Source organism: Scophthalmus maximus, chromosome 6 (assembly GCF_022379125.1).
Source record: "Scophthalmus maximus strain ysfricsl-2021 chromosome 6, ASM2237912v1, whole genome shotgun sequence".
Classification (NCBI taxonomy): domain Eukaryota; kingdom Metazoa; phylum Chordata; class Actinopteri; order Pleuronectiformes; family Scophthalmidae; genus Scophthalmus; species Scophthalmus maximus.
Genome location: NC_061520.1, coordinates 4,417,586 through 4,440,830, shown reverse-complemented (window position 1 = coordinate 4,440,830; position 23,245 = coordinate 4,417,586). Strand labels below are relative to the sequence as shown.

Genomic DNA, 23,245 nt, shown 5'->3' with positions numbered 1-23,245 from the left:
TCATCACATCTTCCAGGCGATGTACACCTGACACCAACGACACAAAGTCAATCGGTCAAAATTCTCTTCATCTCAATACTTTTATATTTTCCCACCTACATTTATTGTTTTCGTTCTTTCTTTCTGACCGTGATATCTCCCTTTTTTAAATTCTTAAACTGATCTGATAAGACAGCGAGACTAAACTCTCCTTCTTTATTATTTACAGTTTATTTCAAAATGTGTTTTATGAGCCAATAAACTAAACTGGAACCAGAACCAGAGAAAGTTTCAGTATCGCTGAAGGAGAGGACGACCTGGCTCTCCCTCTTCCACCGGCTCATACGCGTTGTCACGGCCACACACAGAGTGTGATGGATCATGATCACACACACACACACACACACGCACACACGCACACACACACACACACACACACACACACACACACACACACTTCTTTGAACCATTATCATTACCAGGTGTTGAAAACAAGAGACATCAGTGATAGTGATTCATCAGTCAACACAGCTCCTCTCTAACAGCTCTGCTCTTCCAGAAGTCTTTTTTTTCCATAAGATATAAAAAATGTTGTGAGCTTTGGCTCCGTGGGGCCCAAACTCATTTTTTGTGTCAGAAATGTCAGGAAGAAAGATGAATATTAAGAAATATGGGGTTTTTTTAGATACAGGGAGAAGTTTCGTACAGGAGGCACAACATCAGCTGCAGTCATAACAATTTAAAACCCACTTTGTTATTTATGAAAATCCAATAAATAATAACTTTTGCGATTAATTTGCACAAAGAATAAAATAAACAAATCCTTGTTTTACTGAAGGGTGTGTTGTTTTCACCACTGTCGGTGTGTTTGGACAAAATAACTTTTCACCAAACTTGGTGAGGACATTACTTGCGATTGAATCTCCAATGGATTAACTTTTGGAGCTATCGTGTGAACTCACACAGTGAAAGCTGTATCTACTGAGTTTATGCTGAGGACGTTATAAACTTGACGGATGTTTTAACGGGACATCGACGTGGGCGGGATTTCTCTCTGTGCTGCTAAATGATTGGTCTGACTATGACAGGTGGCCAGTGTGATCGTTACAGAGAGAGGGAGAGAGAGAGCGAGAGAGTGATAGTGGGGAATAGAGCGCTGCACACAGCTCTACAATAAAGCCCCTGAGTGAAACACGAACACCGTGTCCATATTAATGCACATATTTTGCTAAACAAACATTTTCCTTTATGTTTGGGCATCTCATCAAAAAAAAAACCCTCCTGGTTGTGTGTTTCTGTGTGTACATGTAGAATGTAGCATTTGGCAAACGAGAAAAAGGGTAAAAGTTTGAGACCTTTTATGTTGTGTATATACTGTTTTTATCATTATGAAACTGTGGCAGGGCAAACATTGTATATACTGTATAGCGATTATTTATAGTGTATACAATGTACGCAGGGTGTGCATCGCCCCTCCAATGCTTTTCATTTGAATATAGATTATTTACTGATGCCAGACCTTCACATATTAAACTTAAAATTAGACAAGTGGGAGAACATGATCAAGATAAACTTCAGGCCGTGTAGTTTCCTCGCAGATGTTTTTGTATGTTTTAGCGGGAGAGTTAATAATAGATCAGTGTCACGAGAGATGAGCCAAACGTCCGTGGTGACACCTTTAGTGCTCAAACTCTGCCGCGGTGTTTGTGCACAAGCAGTGAGGTGTAAATCACCACTCGGCTCAGACCGACAGAGAAGAAGAGACATTTATGACCGTGAAAATGTTTCAGAAATAAATCCCCTGAACCACTTCACCACCGCGTCCGTCTGCTACACTCTGCTACAACAGTGTTATGGCTGACCGGTCTGTTCGTGGAGGAAGAAGGACCGAGACGGATCCACCGCCTCCGAATTTCACACTGCTGAGTGCACACACATGCACACACAGACACACACACACACACGCAAACTGATTTCATTCAGAAAGTCGAGCCGAGAGAGAAAACACGGGTGGTGCGAACTGTTAACAGTCTCCAGTCGCAGCGTTTGGCTGACACTGTTCGCCATCAAGGCATTCCAGGAGAGACTGTTAATTTGTCTGTTTCCTCCTATTTGCATCTAGAAACCACCTCACTGCTGCTCTGTGTTTTTGTGTGTGTGTGTGTGTGTGTGTGTGTGTGTGTGTGTGTGCGCGCTCGGGGTGTGCAGAAATGTTTCAGTCTCAGTGTGTTTCCCTGCATCTTTGTGTTTCCATGCATGTTGAGAAGTTTATGTTTACATTTCAATCAATCAATCAATTATCAATGTAACACATGTAGGTAACAAAATAATTATTTAATGTTAAGTTAAATATTAAACATAGAACTTATTTTGTTGTCTTGTGGTGCCTTCAGACCAAACGCGAACGTTTGAGTCAACGCATAGATGTGCAACGGGAAATATTTCAACCTCGGGCGAAAGATTTGCGTGAAGGCAATGTCGCCCGCTAGCTTTGAGATTCTGCCGGGGGGCGAATTCTTGCGGGGTTGTGTTTAATCTGACGCGAAAATTCGCTTCCAGTTTGGTCTGAACATATCACCGTGTGTCACATGACCATTGTGGTACGATCCCCATCGAGTGATCACACCTGCAGTAAAAGTGCGGCGGCTTTAATTAGCTCAAGATGGATAATAACCCTGAGAATGCAGACCCCCCGGGAACATTCAAGCCGGCACTGTGGGAAACATTCTGCTTTGGGTTTCGTGTGTGTGCGTGTGCGTGTGCCTGTGTGCATTTGTTTGTATGTGTGTGTGTGTGTGTGTGTCTCACAGCATCGTCTGGCTCTTGTAAGCGTGTCCATGCGTGTGGGAGAGAGGGATATTTAAGCAGCATTACTCGGCCCGTGAGCTGCCAAGTACCTGTCGCCTCGACTTCGCCTTCCCTCCGTCTTTTCTCCCTCAATGTGGCCAGCACCTGCAGAAACAGTGCAGACACACAATCACACATACAGCATGAACACACACACACACACAGACTAAAGATGCGCTAAGCGAGCGCGCGCTCCAGTCTCGTCTGCTCCAGATATGACGAGTCCACAAGTTGTCCGTCTTTCACAGGACAGACCGAACACTCGTCTGTCTGGTTTTCCCGTCTTCACTTATTAATTTACTCACATACATGAATGTGCTTCTTTCAGCTGAGAGGCAATGTGTAATTCGTACAGATTGCAAAACTGTGGGTACGGATTACACGTGGCTCTTTTGTTTGTTATCTCTCCTGAACCTAGGGGGCTTGCCTCATGTATGATTCTGTTCACGTGTAAGTTTCTAACTTCTGAACTAAATAAACGTGTTCTGAAGAAGGACTCATGCTCGTAGCTGACGGTCACAGAAACTGTAAATTAAACTATAAAGTTTGATATTATTCTAATTGAGATGTTTGCATCGTAGACTGTCGCCTCCACTGACACAGGGTACATATCTGTATAAGTCATTCCGTGCCTTAGTAAAAGAAATATCGATAGTGTAACATTATAATATTATTATTATACGTATATGCTGAATTCCATATTATGACATGCTCCTCAGAAGGTCCCGTTTCCCGGGATGCTCTTCTGAGTGTGTTCATGTACTTTGAAGTCGAAATGTGGAAAAATCATGGAAAAAACCTAATGTATTTTTTAACCATCCACAGAGGTGAGGGTCTCTACTCTCGCCTTATCTTCGCTGCACCTGTTACCTTCGTCGTCGGCTGACCTCGCTTAATAAGCTTTTCAGCTTGACCACCACCGAGGGTCTGGACCGGCCTCACATCAACATCTGTCCAGCTGTGGTTAAATGGAGCTGAAGGAACCGACACACTCTCTCCTCGCTTGCCTATTACGAAACAACACAAACTGCGCAATTACTTATGTCTGAAATCTCCGTCGAAAGGGACAAAATGTTACTATCCAGACAAGTAGTCTGAACGTCTTTGGCTTCGGATGTGGACACGCGGTGCCAGAAACATTTTCAGCTTTTTCCCCAAAAAAAAGGCCAAAAAGAGAAATGGTTCTGGATAAGATCTGCTGAAGTGCTGGTGGAACGGAGGCGATTTTGGAAAGGAAGCTGATCCAACATGGTGGTGCACAGTCTGTACATCCTTAACATGACTTGTGAAACTTCAGGACGCCTGTCTCGGTCCCTTTCGCTCAAAACATCCCATGAATGCGGCGTTGTCCGGCAGCCAACTCGGACTCCCTCCACGTCGGAACCTTCCGCGCCAGCACAACGCACAATTAGATACACAAACACAGACTGTACGCACCCACACGCCCACTCAGAGTCCCACTCGTCCACTCTTCATAAGACTCCAATGTAAAAGCCATGTGGGGCTGGCACGCTACAGTAAACGCAATGGAACCACATAAACGGCAAAATAAATATCACCACAGGGTGGCCTGCAAATATTATGAGAAACCTGAAGGAGCGTGTGTGTATGTGTGTGTGTACACACTCATATCTAAAGTAAGTGTGTAAATCCACAGGTCATTTTTTTTTTAAAGGTTTCTCATTTATACATTTCTGTTTCCTCCCATTGTACAGATATTAAGCTAAAATATCTCAGTGATCATGAAGTGGAGCCGTGGTATTGAGGTCCCGCCCCCCCCCCCCACACACACACACACTCGACTCATCACAAGTCTTTCTAAGCTGTCAATCGTGACGTCTCAGCCTGTTTTTATAGCATCAAATAACTGATTAAAACCAAACTGCTCAGAAACATAAACATACATCAGCATGATAAGAACTACTTAGGGCAGAAACCATTTAAAAAAATATTTATTTAACGTCTACTTAGATTTTTTTAGTGTGGTCCATGTCCCAACTGTTGGCATGGAGGGGGCAGGGTTTATGACCTATACTGCAGCCAGCCACCAGGGGGCGACCGGGATGATTCGGCTCCACTTTTGGGGGCTGTAATGTCGTCCATCTTGTGGTGTGTTCACTAAGACTATCGCTGTGTTTGACTGGTAGAGACTGACATGATCATGTCAGAGAACCAATACTTTTAAAATGGACAACGTGAGCTCGCTGTTACTCACAATGTAGGAAGTCGTGTACACGGTGTAGCCTACTCGGCGTTCAAGTGGTTCTAAGCCACGAAAACACCGCTTCCAGGCAGCTAGAAGTCACAGACGCTAACAATTTAGCAAGCTAGCAGGTGAGTAACGTAATGCAGGAAATGTGACAGATGGGAAAAGATGAGACAATTCAACATCAACATTCTCCTCAGACTTGTGGAAGTCCACACGTTTGAAGTCATCAGCAAACTATGTCACAACTCCTGAATCTCATTGGTTAGTTATTAGTATGTTCATTGTTTTGGCAGATATTTGGTCATAAACAGATTTAAAATTTGACCTGATGGAGCCAGATGAGAAGTCTGATTCATCGCAATTCATCTGATGTCATGTTTGTAAAATCAAAAAATCTAAAATCAAAACACAAGATCAACCCGAGTCCGTAGGATTCATCTTCTTCTCAAGTGCCAACCCGTCCAATTGTTCTTCCATTGGCCACCAATGTGTGTACGACATTTCTGGCTGACTGTCCTCCTAAATGGCAATAGATGTTAATGTGAACTAAAACCAATTAATGAGCTCGTCGTCTCTATAGTTTGGTTTATTTGAATCAAACAAACCAAATGTCGACATGATAATCAGTCGTCTCAACATGTTTGAAGGGAACTGTTCCTTTCGAACGACGCCGGCAGACAGACGGTGACACGCAGCAAAGGTTTCCCAAGTTCAGGCGACTGACGTACGTGACACGCTCCATAACCTGCTGAGTCACGGGGACACTTCTAATCATCGTCCTACTCTAAAGACGGGCGATCGCACCCATCATTTTCACATCTATATATACCAGGACGCGTGGGGTGTGGGCCGCGGGCGTCACGGTCCGGCACGTTCCCACAGCTTTATTTCAGACTTTTTCCTAGTTGAAGCAGAAGCACTGAGGGGTGCAGCCGGATCAAAAAGGCCGTGTCCACTATCCTGCGGTTTCTATATTCAGGTTCGGGGGTTGGACTGGTCCCCTGCGAGCACACGTCTTTATACACAAACTTACTTTAAATACACTCACATATTATTATATTATGGAGCTTCTTCTTTGACTGAAGTAGTTCCCTGAAACAAAACTCTGCCAACATGAGTCTAGTCTTAATATATCTTAAGACAAATGCAAAAAAAACCCTCTGGTAGTGACTCGAAAGCTGGGAATGTCGGAGTGAGGCCTTGTGAGAATACAGCAGGAAAATCTCCCTCTGTTCTCCGCAGCGGCGTCATCGCCACGTTCTGCCTCCTGCCGCTCGACACAGACGCCACAGAATGTTCGGGAATTTTGACCGTTTCATGTGAACGGCAAACTCTGGAAAAATGTCCCAAACATTGGGTCCAGACATTTTCCGGAGATCGAGAACTGGAAAAACAGCTTCGGGTTTCGTCCCTTCTGCCACCTTTTCATTTTTAAAACGGCACTTTTAAAACTATCTCCGTCCAGACTAGTGTTTTAGCTCGGTATCAGAAATAATCTCTCCGTCCACGCTAACGCACCTAAAGACGCATATCACGTGACCATTGACGTGCACTGGTCATGTGGTGTAAACAGGAAGCAGATTGTCTACGCTTGTCTACGGTTGGTTGCTAAGTTACAGAAAACACTATGAACGAAGGACAGCGATGTCCAAAAGTAAGAGCAGGGATTTCTTTTCTTGGAGCGACGACGAGGTCGAACTGTTACCGACAAAAATCATTATTATGAAATACAACTTAACTTACTGCACATTTTCACTTTTCAGATGTTCATAGATTCTGTTTTTTATTATCATACATCAGTATTTTTAGTCCTAAAACATAAAACATATCTGAACGGGATATTTAAATGAATTCACGTTAAGAAATCATAACTGCGACTTACCACAAGTTTGACTACTTGTTGAATTCCATTCGTGACTAAGAGCAAACTTTAAATTAGAGGATTTGAATCTCAGTGTTTCTTTCATGTAGAGAACTTTGATTGGACATAAACCCCTCGATCGCAGGCTCAGAGACATGGCACTTTTTCATCTCCTCATTGTGTAACATGGAGCTCTGATTAAAAAAATAAGAGACGACACAGTGTTCTGGTTACATCTACCCACATGCCCGCTTTGTTGGCCGACCTTTAACCTCATTAAAAGATTCCATCTCTGCTTTGTGTAACCGAACCGCAGCCCCTTTGTCTCTCTCAGCTGAAATGTGACCATTTCCTGATAATATAATTTCATAATAATGCTTTCCAGCTTGTTATTTTCAGCCATATTGTATGCATCTCCTTTTGTCGTCGCTCCATCTTTTACAACCCTTAAGCTCCGCAAAACCGCCCATCGAAAAAGTTGTGTAACATCAAAGGCCCTTTGGTATCAACATGAAGAGTTCCTCCTAAGCTTCTGCAGAGACGACCGGAGCGACAGGGAACATATGCAGTCACTTAGACGCATCGTGTGGACTCTGGGGATGTTATTAATTAACTCCTGTGTTTGTGGTGACAGCAGCATCGCTGTTAGAGGAGTCAATTAAAGAAGACAAATACAGGAAATGCAAGCTGGAGAAAAAAAAGAGGAGGAAAAACAAGAAACTGAAGGCACAAAAAGAAGAAGGGGCTGATGTTAAACTCCCATCGGGGGCAGGTGGAGGTGACAGGAAGCTGCTCACGTGCACCGGCTGGACTGAAGATGTTCGTAAGATTCGGCATCAGTAGAACATTTTTAGCGCAAACTTCCAGTTCTCTCAACATCGTGCAAACAACTGCAGTTTCTCAGGAGCAGAAGCGAGCGAGCGGCTAATGCAACACACGTTTGAGGACAATATGTTTGTGATCGACTCGAGCCGAGACGAGCGGGATGAAACAAGATCAGACAAGGACGAGGAGAATCAGGACGCGATGAGATCGGATCAGACGAAACAAGACAAGACAAGCGAAAATAAGACAAAACACACTCGGATATAAATATGGCAAAATGAGAAGGAAAACAACACAAGATGAGAGAGGGTCAAACAAGTCAAGATGAAATCAAACGAAATCAAACAAGACAGAAGGAAATGACAGAAGACGAGTCAAAACGAAACAAGACGAGATTTGACAGGACGAATGTAAAAACAAAACACAAGAAGATGTAAATGATATAAATTGTGAAATACAAGACAAATCAAAATGAAGGGGAGGTAAGACGAGAAGATATAAGACAACAAAGAGCAAAATAAGACACGCAACACGAAACAAGGAAGAATAAATGAGGCAAGACGAGATTAAAAATGAAAAGAAACCAGACGTCAAAAAGAAACGAGACGAAAAAAGGAAAAGGACAATGTGAAACAAGATAGGACGATGCACAATGTGACAAACGGATAATACAAGATCTAACGAGTCGAGACGAGAGAAGACAAAATAAGACGAGCAGCACGAGTCACAGAAAGAAAAGATAAGACAAGGCGACACATTAGATGAGATAGGATGATTTAAAACAAGACAGGACGTGTCGAGACAAGACGAGACGACCTTTTAACCTTCACGGTTCATCTTCACGATGAACGAAAAAACCCACAAACTGATCGAGCGGGGCAGCATCATGGATCCTGTCTCTGAAGGACAGTGTGTGGCAGGTCCACCTTCACCGCAGAGACGAGGACACGCCTCCCTGTCTGAAGCCTCAGCAGACGACAGCACAGAGGCAACAGACGCTCACGCACCTTTAGCGACTGGCTTCCATGTCGCCGTTCTCTGGCAATACGTCCATCGCACATCGCGCACACACACACACACACACACACACACACACACACACACACACACACACACACACACACACACACACACACACACACACACACACACACACACACACACACACACACACACACACACACACACACACACACACACACACACTCCCGCTCACGGTAACACCGCCAGGAGGGATTTGTTTTTAAGGTGAAGGAATGGCAGCGAATATTTCATTCACATGACTTTTAACGGCACCGGATTCCCCTCTCACCCCTCCTGTATGCCACCGGGGATCGGCCTCGGTGCCAGCACAGCGAGCGGCGTTGAGCGCGAGACCGCTGCGGCACCGATACGATAACTTCCCGTATTACAGCGGGTGGAGAATGTAAATTAAAAGAAAAGAAACTTCCTCTGGGAGCGTCGCAGCCGTATCAGCTGTCAAATGAACTCCGCTGCTGCCCGTACGGGGACTCGAACAGAATACAGGTATGTTTTGTTCAAATTTTTATTACATGCGGCGCTGGTGTGAAACCCAAGCCTGGTGGACAAATACAGAGTTATGCCATTTTCAACAATGCCCTCCCCATTACTGGCTGAATAACTGCCCAAAAGCCCATGTACACAATTATGTCACTTCCTGCATAAAATGTGGCGGGCGCGCTCCCCCGAGCCTCCGGGTTCAACCCGGTCAACCAAAAATATTGATGAACGTCCTCGACTGGGCCGTTTCGCACAGTGGCGGCAGTTGCTCTTTCCGCCGCGGCAGTGGCTCTAAAACACCCCAGTGCGCGCGAGGAAGGGTAAAAGTTCACGGCGAAGGAAACACGCGAGAGCAGCCGAAGGTCTGCGGTGGCTGCATCAACATCCAAAACTGACTTCATCTGTGACTGTGACCGTGTGCATTTATGTGTAGAGCAGAACCAATCGAGCAACGATAACTCAGGTCTGAGTGAATCATGTTTAAGCCGAGTGAACTTTGGCTTAAAGAAACACTGAAGGGTGGGGGGGGGGGGGGGGGGGGGGGGGGGGGGGGGAGCAGCGGCGGGTTGTGGGAAAAAGTTTCCAAAACCCAAGAATTAAAAAGAGAAGAAAGAAAAAAAAGGAAAACTTTTCCTGGTAGTTATGAATGACTTTGTGTGAGTATAAATCCACTGACTTGTCTCAAGTGAACCAAGACAAACTTGTCTGTTATTTACAGTGAGATTATTTGATTTGTGGCCTCAACCTAGAGAGGAAAAGGGGGAAATTACACGAGTAAACACATCCAGCTACACACACACACACACAGCAGCATCATGATTTTTAGCAAAGAAAACAAGTCGTTCCCAAGGTTTTTCCATTTTCTAGTCAAACAGCGTTTGTTATCATTGGCCTTCACACACTGGTGCACACACACACACACACACACGTAGAGTATGTACGGTTCGTTGATTCCTCCCTTCTACTCGTTGATCTTTGTCTTTCGTCAAAAGGTGATTTGTTCATTTTCGTCCGTCTGGATGCTCCTGCTGTATCTACGTCACTTCCTGTTGATCATTTCACATTAAAAGCGTCACATGAGGCATTGCGTGTGAGTGTGTCCTCCCCTCTTTATCTCTGAGCTCATGTTATGTAATTCCTGGTGATTCATATCTTTCTGTTAACATTGATTCGTCTCTCGCTCACCTTCATCTTCTTTCTTGTAGTTGCATTCTGTCGCAAAGTCATTTTTTCTCGACACACATCTTGTGGACAAAATTCAGGACATAATTACTGCATTGAAATTTACATTTAAAAAAATATATATCGTGTGCACAGTCGATTGGCACAAACAATAAAAAACAAAGCAGGAATAATCTGCCCCCAAATCTGAAATTGATTGCTTCACAGAGCTGGTTTAAAGTGGCCACGAAGTACAAGAGCTCATCGAAGCTTCCTCATCGAGTTACATTTATTTTATATTTATACGAGGTTATGTTTTCAACCAATTTTCTCAGCAAAGGAGGAATCCATTACATTTTGGTGTGGATCTGGATCAAAGGGCAGATCCAGGATTTTTTTCAATTCATTACCATTTGCAGGTCGTTGTATGCCTACATACACGCACCATGGATTGGAAATAAAAAGTGCCTGAAACCTGTATTCTCTGGAATGACCAGCAGGGGGCGACTCCACTGGTTGTTTCTATAGAAGTCTATGAGAAAATGACTTCTCACTTGATTTATAACATCTGTAAACATTTTCCTGAGGAGTTTATGGTTCAATCGCCAGTTTCAGGTCTTCTTCAATACAGCACGATGTTCATTCAGTAAATTATGATCCATTAAGAGTAAAACAGACGATAAAGCACAGTTTGCATTGGGGCGTGGATACCGTGTGCGACCTGAAGGTGAATGTCCAGTGTCGTCGAGCTCTCAGTCAGGCCCCTCCCCCTGCTCCTCCAAATATGGTTACTGCTGGTTTCCAAAAAAGTCAAGGTGGCGCTTGATGCTTCAACACGGCAGATCGTAAACCAATGGGTGACTTCACGGTGGGTTTACACTCGATAGGCACGGACGTCGAATACAGTATATTCCCTGACGAGAAGCCTTCATCCAGTCACTGGCTTCACTTGGACCAGTGGAGAACCTGCGATGAACCCTTAACTTAGGGCGCGCTCGTCTGACAGTAAAGTGAAATGGCTGTTATTAAAGGGGAAGGGGGGGGGGATCAGCCCACCCATCAGGGGGTAACCGTTGAAGTGCAGGCTAAGTGTGTTTTTATCTGTTCATCTGAACCATGGCTGCTGCTGCCGCTGCTCCTCAGAGCTTTGCCCCAACAAAGCCGGCTTTATCCTTTCCCGTCGACAGCCTCTCCTCTTTGTCGGCCTCACTTCTCCAACATAGTGTTGTATTGTTGAAGTGCAGACCTCCGACACCCTGCTCAGCTTTTCAGGAATTTAAAGAGAAGTAATGGGGTCAATTTCTGCATCAGAAAAAAGCGAGGTGAACACGATGCTACACCTGCTCCCACTCAGCGCTTTTACAAACTGGAGTTTGATATTTACAGATACCGAACAGTGAACTGATTATATATATAACGTTTTGATTCGTTCCAAAAGTGGTTCCATGTTATTCCCCGAGTGTTTCCAGGGCTCCAGAGTCCTAACAAAGCCCCGTCTGTCCTTCACCGTCAACCACCTTTATTCCTCCTCTATAACTTTATATTGTTGTCGGACTAAAATGGCACGTTCAGAAAACACTTGAGGCGCCTGCAGGAATAACACAAAGCAGTCCAAAAGGGCCCATGTCACATGTACTGCAGGTATCCAGACACAGTTATCTGGGCCCTTAACACTGATACATGTCAGATCCAACAAGCAGCATCACAGGGCCATGAAAACCTCCACCACAACGAGGATCCTGGGCCCGGAGGAGGTGTTCAGATGCAGCTGAAGCTCAGACTGGTGGCTTTGGGACAGAAACTGTGCAGGAGAACCAGAGTGCACCTTCCATCATGGACCTGTGATCAACGTTCACCTTTTTATTGACTTCCGCATGTGTTGCGTTGTCTTTTCTGTACTTGCTGCATCCTCCATTTGAATCCTTCAAAACACCGAAAACCCACCGGCATATTTGGAAGATGTGACAACGCATCTCGACTTCTTCCCGTTGTACAAACATGGAGTCAATTTGGGGATTTTGTGTCACTTTCATCTCACTGCCCCTTCCAATGCTACCTTTGCAGGCTCGAAGGGGCCTCTTGGATCGATCCCGGTCCCGCTGACATTTGCACCGGTTGCTCGTCATTGAGAAAACACTGTTCCCCGCTCTCTCTGCAAGGTGCTGGGCAAACACAGCCGCCGCCAAATACATTTTTTTTTGCGGTTCTCTCCAAAGCAGTTTTCTTTCAGCAGAGTTGTCCTCGAATGTTTGGCTCTGAAGTGCCGACCCCACTCGCCTCCTTCCCCCCATGTTCAGAGACAGACAGAGAGAGACAGAGGCTTTTCTTACATGATTGATGGTGACGCAAGTTTGACTGATGCTTTTCATTTATCAACAGGTGTAAATGGGGTAACAGTCACTTCTATAGGTCACACTGAGTGTAGAACTAAGGCTGAGAGCCCACATTATGCAACCAAGTGCTGAAATGCTAAGAGAAAAAAAAGCACTTCGCTCGCTCAAAACGTTCGCTTTCACAATGTCGGATCAGGTTGTGAGAGAAAAGGGAGCTGTATGTTGACAAACTCTTTTCCGCCTGGCTTTTCTTGGAGAAATGACACCACAGTTTTCCCATCAGTCCTGCGGATGGCTGATGGAAACACGACATCCATACGGACACAATCATTTACGCCTTCTTTCCGGGCGAGATGCTGGAAGGCAGGTCACGGAGGGCGATGAAGCCGTTTGGCCTCCCATCTGTAACTTCTGGGACTCTTTAACCAGCCACGAATTCCATCTGTCTCCTGATTTAACGTTGTTCAGTCTGCGTTGACTTTGAAGAGACTAAAAATAAATGTTAGACAAAAGTAAACAAAGGTTTATTACAGATCTATTAGTGCGGCTGTTGACTCTTCATCTTGTTGGAACAAACTGAGCAGATGTTTCGGGCAGATGTTTTTTCCGCCATAAAAATAGTTTACTACTCGAATCTGTAAAGAATACGGTGAATCCCATCCGCTAAAGAACAAACTGCCAAATGAACACAAATGAAGGTGTGGGACAGGTATCTCTCTGCTACCATGGCTGCCTCTTTAAAAGAAGTGCAACACATTCCCACCTATTTCATTTCGTCTGCCACTGCGTTCGAGCGTTGTGGTACCGCGGGGCCACGCTACAGCTTTAGAGAGGTCACAGAGCCAACTGGCCACAGGCTGAGGACGAGGTATCGAGGGTCCAGTGGTCGAGCTCCTTCCAGAACCGTGTTCTCCCACAGTGGGAAGTTTGTCAGTTTGCTTCCTTTGTGTGTGCGAGTTTCAGGTGGACTGAAGACTTCACTGATTAATCTGTCTGTGCGAGCCTTTGATGAAGCTGCATCATGTCCACCGCGGTTCATCTTCCGTCTGATCCGTGCTCTGATACCTTCCAGCCCGCATGACCCTGAAAGCAATTTAGCACGTAAAGGCAATTTTATCCACTAAACTGAGGGTCTTAGCTCAAGGTCCAACTCACGGCATTAATTCTAAGCCACAATGTGCTTTGCTTCAATGCCAGCAATTTGTTTTCCACAGTGGATGTATCAATTTGGGATCAAACTACAAACGTTCCAATAACAATGGGTCTTAAATGGTTGTTGAGTCCTATGCTAAATTTATCCACACTGTACCACAGTGTAATGATGTCTGTGACTGGATAAACAACTGCTCAGATCTAAGGACTGAGGAATGCTCATAATGGGGCATTTTACCTGATTGTTGCTACGCCACCCTGCCAAACACACACCATCATCGTGGGCTACCCTGCCAAGCGCACACACACACCAACACACCAACACACACACACACCAACACATACACACACACCACTCTTCCAGACAGATGTTCAGGTTCGGGTTTGCTGTACCGTTCTCTCGGGACTTCACTGATGTCTTGCACCTGCTCGTGAATACAGTCAGGTCTACATCCTGGTCATCAATCACCACCAGCCACCCCTTTACCCTCGCCATGGCAACACAGGAGCCAGGACCACCAGAGTGATTCACAGACGAGCCAAACAGAAATCACGATACAACGATGAAAACAGCAACGACGAGAATCGAATCCGTGTCGAGGTCGAGTGCAAAGGAGAAACGTGATGACATGGTCGCCCTCAGTAGTGATTCCAAATATTCTCTTAGACACGGTCGTGGTCCAAACGTAGAACCAACACCCATTATGTATCATTCAAATACCCAGAAGCCCAAAAAGAAACATGTTTAGATTCAAGTGACAGTGCTCTCTAGTGGCTGCTTATTACCTGTCCTTTGTTTTTTTGTTTTTCAGCAAGATAATGCAAAAACTACATAACGGATTTCCAGTAAACTTGGTGAAAAAGATGGGACATGGGCAAGGAAAGAATCCACTAAATTTTTGTCATGGATCCACACGAAGGGGCGGATCCAGGAAGTTCTTATTGCTTTCTTTAACATTGAGGGAAAAGGACGTTTCATGACATTTTGATAGATTTACCAGGCAAAAATTAATGGATTTGATGAAAAAAAACTGACTGATATGTATTGGTGTGTGCAGTTTAGTGCTGCTCGAAATACAATTCCAGATTTATCGGATTTGAATGTGGTTTCATAAGGAGGTTGTTGGGCCTTGGCAGAGGTATGAGCTCTACTGAGTCACTCAGCACGACATACTAACACCATAAACTGCAATTGATGGTGTTGTGTTCTGCAGTATTAGTTCTACCTGAACTATGGTCCTCGGCTGAGAAATGAATAATTTGATCCAGAAAAAGATGTAAAACGTCTTCAGAAAACGCAAAGTGACCATAAAGAGACGTAAAACAACTACAAATGATGTTCCCTTGTGGAGGTTTTCCTGTCGGTTCAGCCACTTGCAGCCTTGTTAGCTTTGGCTAATAACAATAACGTGCCAAAATAAAGGTGGAAATGAGAAACTAGAAAGACCACATGTAGCACCTTTAACAGAAGTTGCGGCAGCACAGTGGTACAGTCAACAAGCAATGTCGACCTTCTCGCCTGAGGATTGAACCTGTGATGTTTTGATTACGGGGCCGACTCTCTAACCTGCTGCCAGGTTATATAAAAGCCAAGCCAACACATAACCGCCGTCTTTGTTCGGCGGCACTGGAGCCGCAGGAGCCCCCCCCCCACCGAGCACCCCGAGGTGTTTACTGGAGGAGGAGGCAGCTGCTCGAGAGACGCCCGAAGAAAGGAGGTCTTTCACCTGGAGGCTGAGAGGGAGGAGAGGGGGGGCGGCAGCAGGATGAGGGCCTGACAGAAAGACAGGTGAGACGGAGAGATAACACAAAACAAGAAAGTCATGATGAGGCAGTGAGAGACAGGGGGAAGAGTGAGAAGAGGAGAAAGTTCAACGGCTACGCAATATTACAAACAGATACTGAACGGTTTGAGAACCTGGATTTAAATTGGCCAATGATTACGACATAATTTGCGTTTGAAATCCTTTGTAGAAAGTGTCACATGGTCAGAGCGCCGAAACCCAAAGCAGATCCTGCAAGTCCGGTGCAGACGTGTGAAAACCGTCCGTAGCCCGAGTTTCGTACGGTCTGGAACGTCACTTCAACATACGATACGAGAAGGAATCTTCAAACAGAGCCTTGGGAATAAACAGATGCAAATGTCCATCAGACAGAGGGGACCACAGAACTTTTCCTAACAGGAAATGAGGATGAGTTTGATGAGCCAAACCAGTGATACAGCTAAGGGCAAAGCGACAGTGTGGGAGCAGAGGCTTTCCTTTAAATAACACGACCAAAACTGAAATCTAAAATGTGAAGAAAAACAGCTTCATATGTCCTTCTCCTAAGGAATTCACATGCGCATGAGTTCACATAGTCCGTATGAGATTCTCATTGAAATGTTCGAATGTGAGTTTGTTGTCTGATCCAAATACCAAGGTATGTTTTATCCTGTAATTTTAAATAACGGACACTAGTTTTAAAGGTGAAGCTCGCAGAATTTAGTGTTGTACTTTAGCTTGTCAACATGTTAACATGTGTAAGTAAGCAAAAAAACTACGGCTGTCAATATTAACAAGTTCATTTTTGAATATTGAATGCGTTAAGAATGCAACGCAATATTTTGAATCGATCGACAGCACTACAAAAAACACAAAACTACAGTTGAAGCTGATTGAAATGTCATTAATTTTGGGGAAACATCTCTGACCAGACAGTTCAGCCTGAGGGGAGAATGAATATCCAATTTATAGCTGTCAAGACTTTTCCCTCGGAAGTGTGAACATCAGGGAGGCGTTTGAGGAATCGTCAGGGACCAGCGTGAAAATCGGAAACAGGTCTCATGGAAATTTGTTCAGTCGACATTTCAGTCTGGACCAAACTGACAAACATCATCTTGTCCTCGGGCTAAAAAACGCCATCAGTGCCTCTTTCATTTTGTGTGTTGATTTGGATTTTCTTCCAAAAAAACACATGCTCTCAGTCAAATATTGAGATTCACACGTCAAAAGGTGAAACTGACAGATGCTGCTAACACATGGATCCGTCTTCATTGATCTTTAAAGGGGTTCGGAGCTGAGCAGAAACATCTTTAGACGCATCGCCACTCGCTCTGTGCTTCCAAGTTTCGAAACATTTTCTGTTGATGATTCCTACCGAATATGACCCTTTGACTTTTACCCAAACAAAACACAGGCATTTGTTTCCAATGAAAACACAGGCGGAACAATTCAACAGAGGCATTCTTTGGTTTTAGGACTGAGATGAAATGCGTCTGTGCGCCGTCCGTTGCCACAGAAATGCCTTCTCCGTTTCTCTTCTCCTCTGTGTCGGCAGATCAAAAAGACGAGGGGCATGAAGTCGAGCTTCCAGTCCACACACACACACACACACACACACACACACACACACACATCCAGCGAAGCAAGTTCGGCTCAGTCTGGATCTCTGGGATCACCTGTCCTCAGTGAGTTTGACACTGACTGTCATCAAGAAGGTGGTTAACCAGGGCCGGCCCTGGGATTTTGGTGGCCCTAATCAAGATTTTGTTTGTGGCCCCAAAATGATCCCAGCACATGACACGTTGGAGGGGGGAGGGGGCCTGTACATGAAAGAGGACGTGTTGTCAATTATGAGCATCAGAACCATGAATGAAGTTATAACTTCCACCAAGGAGTTTGTCTGTCTGATTGTGTTTGTTTGTCAGAAAGATTTCGCAAAAGCTACAGCAAAACAGATTTCCAAGAAACTTGGTGGAAGGATGGAACATGGGCCAAGAAAGAATCCATATTTCTGTGCAGCTTGATTGAATTTAAGAACAATTGAGCCTTGGTGGAGGGATGTGCTCAACTTAGTGACATTCTAGTATTATATGTTATGAATGTATGATGTGCAAATTAAAAAAAATAAAAAGCAGCGTGAGAGCGTTTCTGCTTCCAGGAAAGAGACAAGAGAAATCTGACTGGAAGGTTGCATTGGCTATCGTAGGGAGAGAAAGTTTTAAGAGAGTTTTTAAATGTTATCTTCATCAAATCTACTCATGTTACTCTGAGCTTCAGTGGTGGAATAAGAGCAACAACAATGTGAGGAATTGAAGATTGAACAATTAAAATACAGTCTGTTATCAGGTGAAAAACCTGGAACAAAAACATGCTACTGGTCTAAACAAATAATTGTCTCGATTACTTGTCACTAGTTCGTAAACTCTGCAGTATGGGTAATCTACATTGGTTACCATGGTGATCCAGGACAACCTGACCAAAGCCCAAACATAACTGGATTACTGCAGTGAATCTCACTTCTTGGTGCTGTCGCCTGTTTTCCTGTCACCACAGATGTTTCTGTTCTCGCGTCTCATCTTCGTCCCGAGTCACTGATGGATCTTTGGCTCGAATCACCACGTGAAACAGGAACAAGCCATTTGGCTTCCTGTTGCAAAGCCCCATTCAAACTTCAGCAAATTTGAACCATGACTAATCCCAAATGAGTGGGAGCCTGTTCGGGTCAACGATGACATGTTTTAACGTTTGGAACAAAAATTCCAAAATATGTCTCTGTCTCTCCTGTGAATAATCTGAAGCATAACTTTATGTGATTCATGTGACCTGTTATGGCCTTTTCTCTGCATTTTCCATCTATCGATCCATTTTCCACTTGAGGTGGCAGCGCGTTGAGCGAGGCTGCCCAGACATCCCTCTCCTCAGCCGCAGCTTGCAGCTCCTCCAGAAGCATTCCCACGCCAGATGCGATACATAATCCCTTGTTGCGTCTCCGTACAGTTGTAGGTTCCTGGAAAAACCACCAGAGGGAGGAACCATCTCACCAGCCATTTCATATACAGTTTAATAAACCACGGGAAATGATTCAAACATCGTCAGTTTGCTAGATTCTTGAAGTTCATCAGAAACCTCCTCCCTCTCACATTTTTTACTGCCCCAGAATTGTGGAGGCTGAATACGTCATTGTCGTACCTTTACGAAACTGAAAATCCTTAGTTCACGCCACCTGCTGTCATATTTAAATGATTGTTTCTCATTATAAGGCTTTATGAGGACCCAGGCGAATTCTGGGAGCTCATTTATATTTGCTCTGCCAGAATACGGTCTGGATCCCTTCCATTGGGAAGAGATTTCCCCCGGCAGAAAACTTGCCGGTCCAATCACAACCGATTATCTGATAATGGGCGGGGTTTATACCACGTCGCTAGCGGAGGCGACTTTTGTAAACAGTCAAGGCTATTTCACGTGACCAACGATTGATGCCACAGAAGAAGAGTCAAGGTCTCAATATTCTTGTCCACAACATGTGAGCTGTGTTTCTGTCTCATCTCACATCATCAAACTGCAGCCACCGTTTCCCTCTGCGTCTTCCTGACTCATCACATTTTGTCTTTTTCTTCTCGTCTCTTATCTATCGTCATCATCAGCCATGTGAATGTTTATTTTGTAATTTACTTTTTTTTTTGTCCCGGTACCAAAAGTACAATCAGCCGTTTAAATGGCACCTGCGTCCTCATGAATCGTTATGGCAGCAGCTCAGGTGAAGAATAAAAAAAAAGTCATTCTGCAGAGAGTGAACCACTCGGTGTGAGTGAAGTCAACCCTCAGCCTGTGCGCATGCATTGTGTGTTTGTTAGCACGTGCACGTGTGTGTATCAGCTCCAGTGTTTTGATTAAAGTGTCATAATATTATTATGGGATGGAGATGCCAAGAAAGACAACAGCAGTGTAATCCAGCCCTCCTGTCAAACACACTCAAAACCTGGACAATGAGAGGTAAACGAGACAATGCTCTGCAGATTGTGTGTGTGCGTGCGTGCGTGCGTGCGTGCGTGCGTGCGTGCGTGCGTGCGTGCGGGGGTGCGTGCGGGGGTGCGTGCGTGCGTACCGGTGTTTCCTCTCGCGATGACAAGGTGGACCACCCGGGCGACGCGCTGTTGTCTGTTCTGCACCGTTGTTTTTGATTTCAGAGTTTTAGTGCCAAATATGTTCAATATGTCGACTCAGAACCACTTCCACGTTTCCCAGAAACAGTTCTGGAAGAAAAGAAAAGAAAAAACACAAAACAAAAGGTGCATCTGAACGTCCATGTACGCGTTGTTTGTATCAAACTCAATTTCAGAGCCAGATAGAGAGATGAGAGGAACCAAAGCTCGGCTCTAATCAGTTCAAGACCGAGCACTTGTCTCTCTTCACTCGCATAAACAAATCAGAGCCGTCAACATGTGCAGGCCTGGAAAATGCTTCCTGACAAATGCTCTCATTGCTTTAATAAAAGATCCCCTCCAGACACGTTTCGAAAGTATGTGGGAATATTATTTTGGTTTAAATCTTACATATGAGCCAGTCTCTGGCTGCCTGACACCTGTTTACCTGTGACTGCCACACTCTGGCAGTCTTTTGTCCGCCCGGTCCGACACCAATCTGCTCTTTTGGATTTGGATTCAGGAACTCAGATGATCGATGACTGTAATCATAAGGATCGCCCCCTAGTGGCAGGCAGCAGTATGTTAGCAGATGGGGCATGGATGAAAAAATAGATAAAATAATTAAAATCAAATTACACGTTAAATAAATGTTTCCAAAGATGGTTTCTGTTATTTTAGGTAGTTCACAGTGGTGTATGTTCAAGTGTTCATGTTTCTTTATCATTATTGCTTTTAATTAGTAATTTGATGGTATAAAAATTAGGACGTTATGATTGACAGCTGAGACTGACTCACTTGTGGCCGAGCGTGTGTAAGAGCGGGACCTCGATAACCAAATTACGTCAAAAGCACAAGATGGCGGAGCCTGTATCTGGAACCTGCCTCGTCAAGTTTCCTTTTCACCTTCAATATCCCGTTGCAGGTTTTCTAACTTTTTTGTTTGTGTCCGACCTCGTGTCCTCGTGCCTTTAGTGACAATCTGATCCCATCAAACCTTTTATTGGACAAGTGTTGGATATGTCGGACACTGATGCCGGATGTTCTTGAAGAAGCCTCTTGGATCAAGGTGAAGCGTCTTTAACTGAAGTTGCTCCTGATTTTAACACCCTCGTGGGAAAAAACTATGACCTGGATGAACGAGAATCTCCACATTGTTATTAATGTTCATATGATAAACTGCTTCTCATACTGTCACAAATTACCATCATTTCACCATTCAATAAGACCAAACAGACGTGCTGCTGATTTTTATCTGGTGTCAGAATGTTTTGGACTGGACTTTAAAGATAAATATTGATATTTTTTGAAGTGGAGGCTTGTATTCATCCAACACCATTGTGGATGGTTTTTTTTGTCCCTTGGAAAAGAAACAACATGATCATTGCTGCTCTTTTCTCTGATGTTGTGACGCTGAAACAAAAGATTCGGCACGCATCTTCGTTTTGTATTTTTCTCTTTCACAGTCTGCTAACGTTTCTCTTCCTCTGGCCATGAGTGTCAGCGTCCTTCATGCTCCCGTCTCTCTCTCTGCTCTTTGTCAAATTAAAATCCAAAATATCATCTTGAAATCCGGGAAAACTCAAGTCAGAGCGACGCTTCTCGTGCCTCGTCATTGTGACGTCGACACTGTCCCTCAGAGAGGACCGATGGTCGCAAAAACGGCCAAACCCACAAACCTGCCGCCGCAATTTCCCAAGTGCACAGAACCAATATTGGCTCGCCGCTGATGACCCGCCGTACACTGGCAGCGGGTGAACGTCAGCAGCCTGTGGGAAGCCGAGCAGCGAGGCGAGAGAGTTAATATGAGCCGAGTGTTGACAGCTTGAGGGGGTCTCACGGGCTCGTTACGCGAACACAAACTGTGGACGTTTGTATCCAGCTTCAATAAAAAACGATACGAGCTTCTGCGTCTGTTTCACTTCCACTTCTCTGTCATTCAGCCTGAATTTCTCCTTTAATAAATCACACACGGTAAATCCGTCTCTCTCTCTCTCTCTCTTTGCTGCCTTCTCACTTTTCTCTCTCCGTGTCAAAGCTTCGATCGTCCTCCGTGTTTGTTGTTTCAGTATTGATTAACTGGCAGCGCGTTCATTTTTAAAATACATTTTTGGCCAAAAGTGTCCAGATCCTTTAATTCAGGTAGGAAAATAAAACAGTCAGAGCTCACAGCTCTGCCAAGGCCCATCAGTCCTTAAGTTTAATCAATCTGCACCACATCTCTCACACTCATAGAGGTCGGTCCACTGAACATGTCTGATTGTTTTCATCAAGATCCATGAATTATTCTCTGGAAAATCATTGAAAATGTGAAAAAAAATCCTATCTCACAATGTTTAAGAAAGAGATTTTTTAAAATTCCTGGAATCTGTCCCTTTGTCCGGATCCACACAAAAAATTTATGGATTCTTTGCTGTCCCGTCCTTTCACCAAGTTTCATGTAAATCTGTTTTAGAAGAATTTGCATAATCTTGCTGACAAACAAACAAACGGACAGGGGAGGAGGTAATTAACAATCATTAATTACACAGTAATTTATCGGGTTCTACTTTTTAAACTTAGATCTGGATCATGTTTTATTTTATATATCTTTTAAAAACAAACACATATAATACATCAACAAATATCGAAATCCTCCTAATGTGGCGGGCATACGGACAGACACTCTCGCTTTACCCAGTCCTAAAGTAGGTCTGTAGAGAAAACCTGCCTCACGCCAACACCAACGATATAAGTCTTCAGCCCAGTCTGAGCGGTAACCTCGTCTCTCTGCTCTTCTATCTTTCCCCTCTTCTTCTTTCTCGTCAACCCGTCTCACCTCCTTTGCCCTTCAAACCACCCCCCCCCCCCCCCACTTAAGAGTTCTGCTCCACCCTCATCCTCCTCCTCAGCTTTCCCTGTGAAGAGGGTAAACTTTCACTCCGGCAAAAGGAAAACATGGAAAAGGCAGCGCTGCCCTGTAGCTGTCATGATGTCATTGAGTCCCTGTACTCAGCGTAAGTTATCTGGAGCTGCTTTATGACTCCGCTCTCTCTCTGTGTGTGTGTGTGTGTGTGTGTGTGTGTGTGTGTGTGTGTGTGTGTGTGTGTGTGTGTGTGTGTGTGTGTGTGTGTGTGTGTGTGTGTGTGTCTTTTACGACAGGCGGGGGGCCTCGGTGTGCTTACCTTGCCTAATAAATCCTGACAGGCTCTCCACAATGAGCTGGATGAGGTTTCTCTTTTCTCTCACTCACAAACTCCTTCCCCTCGACGGACGACCTCATCTCCGTCGCACTCCCCCACATTTTATACCTGCCACCGACGGTTTCCTCCTCAACCTCTGTACAGTGGGGAAACACACACACAAACAACATATCACACATCAAAAAATATAGACATTTGGAAAAGCAAACAACTTGGTGACATGCAGGAGCATATACACACACAGTATATAATTGTTGGGGACAAATGGAG

The 23,245-nt window shown here is 44.6% G+C and overlaps 1 long non-coding RNA gene across 19 annotated transcripts in view; it reads right to left on the bottom strand.

Moving 5' to 3' along the window:
• The window catches only part of LOC118309831, a 37,835-nt gene that overhangs the window by 5,355 nt on the left and 9,235 nt on the right, over positions 1–23,245 (bottom strand). For 4 of the 19 annotated variants that reach the window (XR_007030891.1, XR_007030887.1, XR_007030878.1 and 1 more), the window contains 6 exons: positions 22,958–23,111; positions 20,242–20,357; positions 19,757–19,904; positions 10,184–10,288; positions 3,697–3,833; positions 2,788–2,931 (listed from right to left, as the gene is read on the bottom strand). This is a non-coding gene — a long non-coding RNA (uncharacterized LOC118309831). Of the gene's footprint in view, positions 1–2,787; positions 2,932–3,689; positions 3,834–10,183; positions 13,226–19,756; positions 19,905–20,241; positions 20,358–20,591; positions 20,925–22,957; positions 23,112–23,245 lie in introns of all 19 variants that reach the window. The other 15 variants (XR_007030881.1, XR_007030888.1, XR_007030884.1 and 12 more) reach the window with 15 other exon arrangements.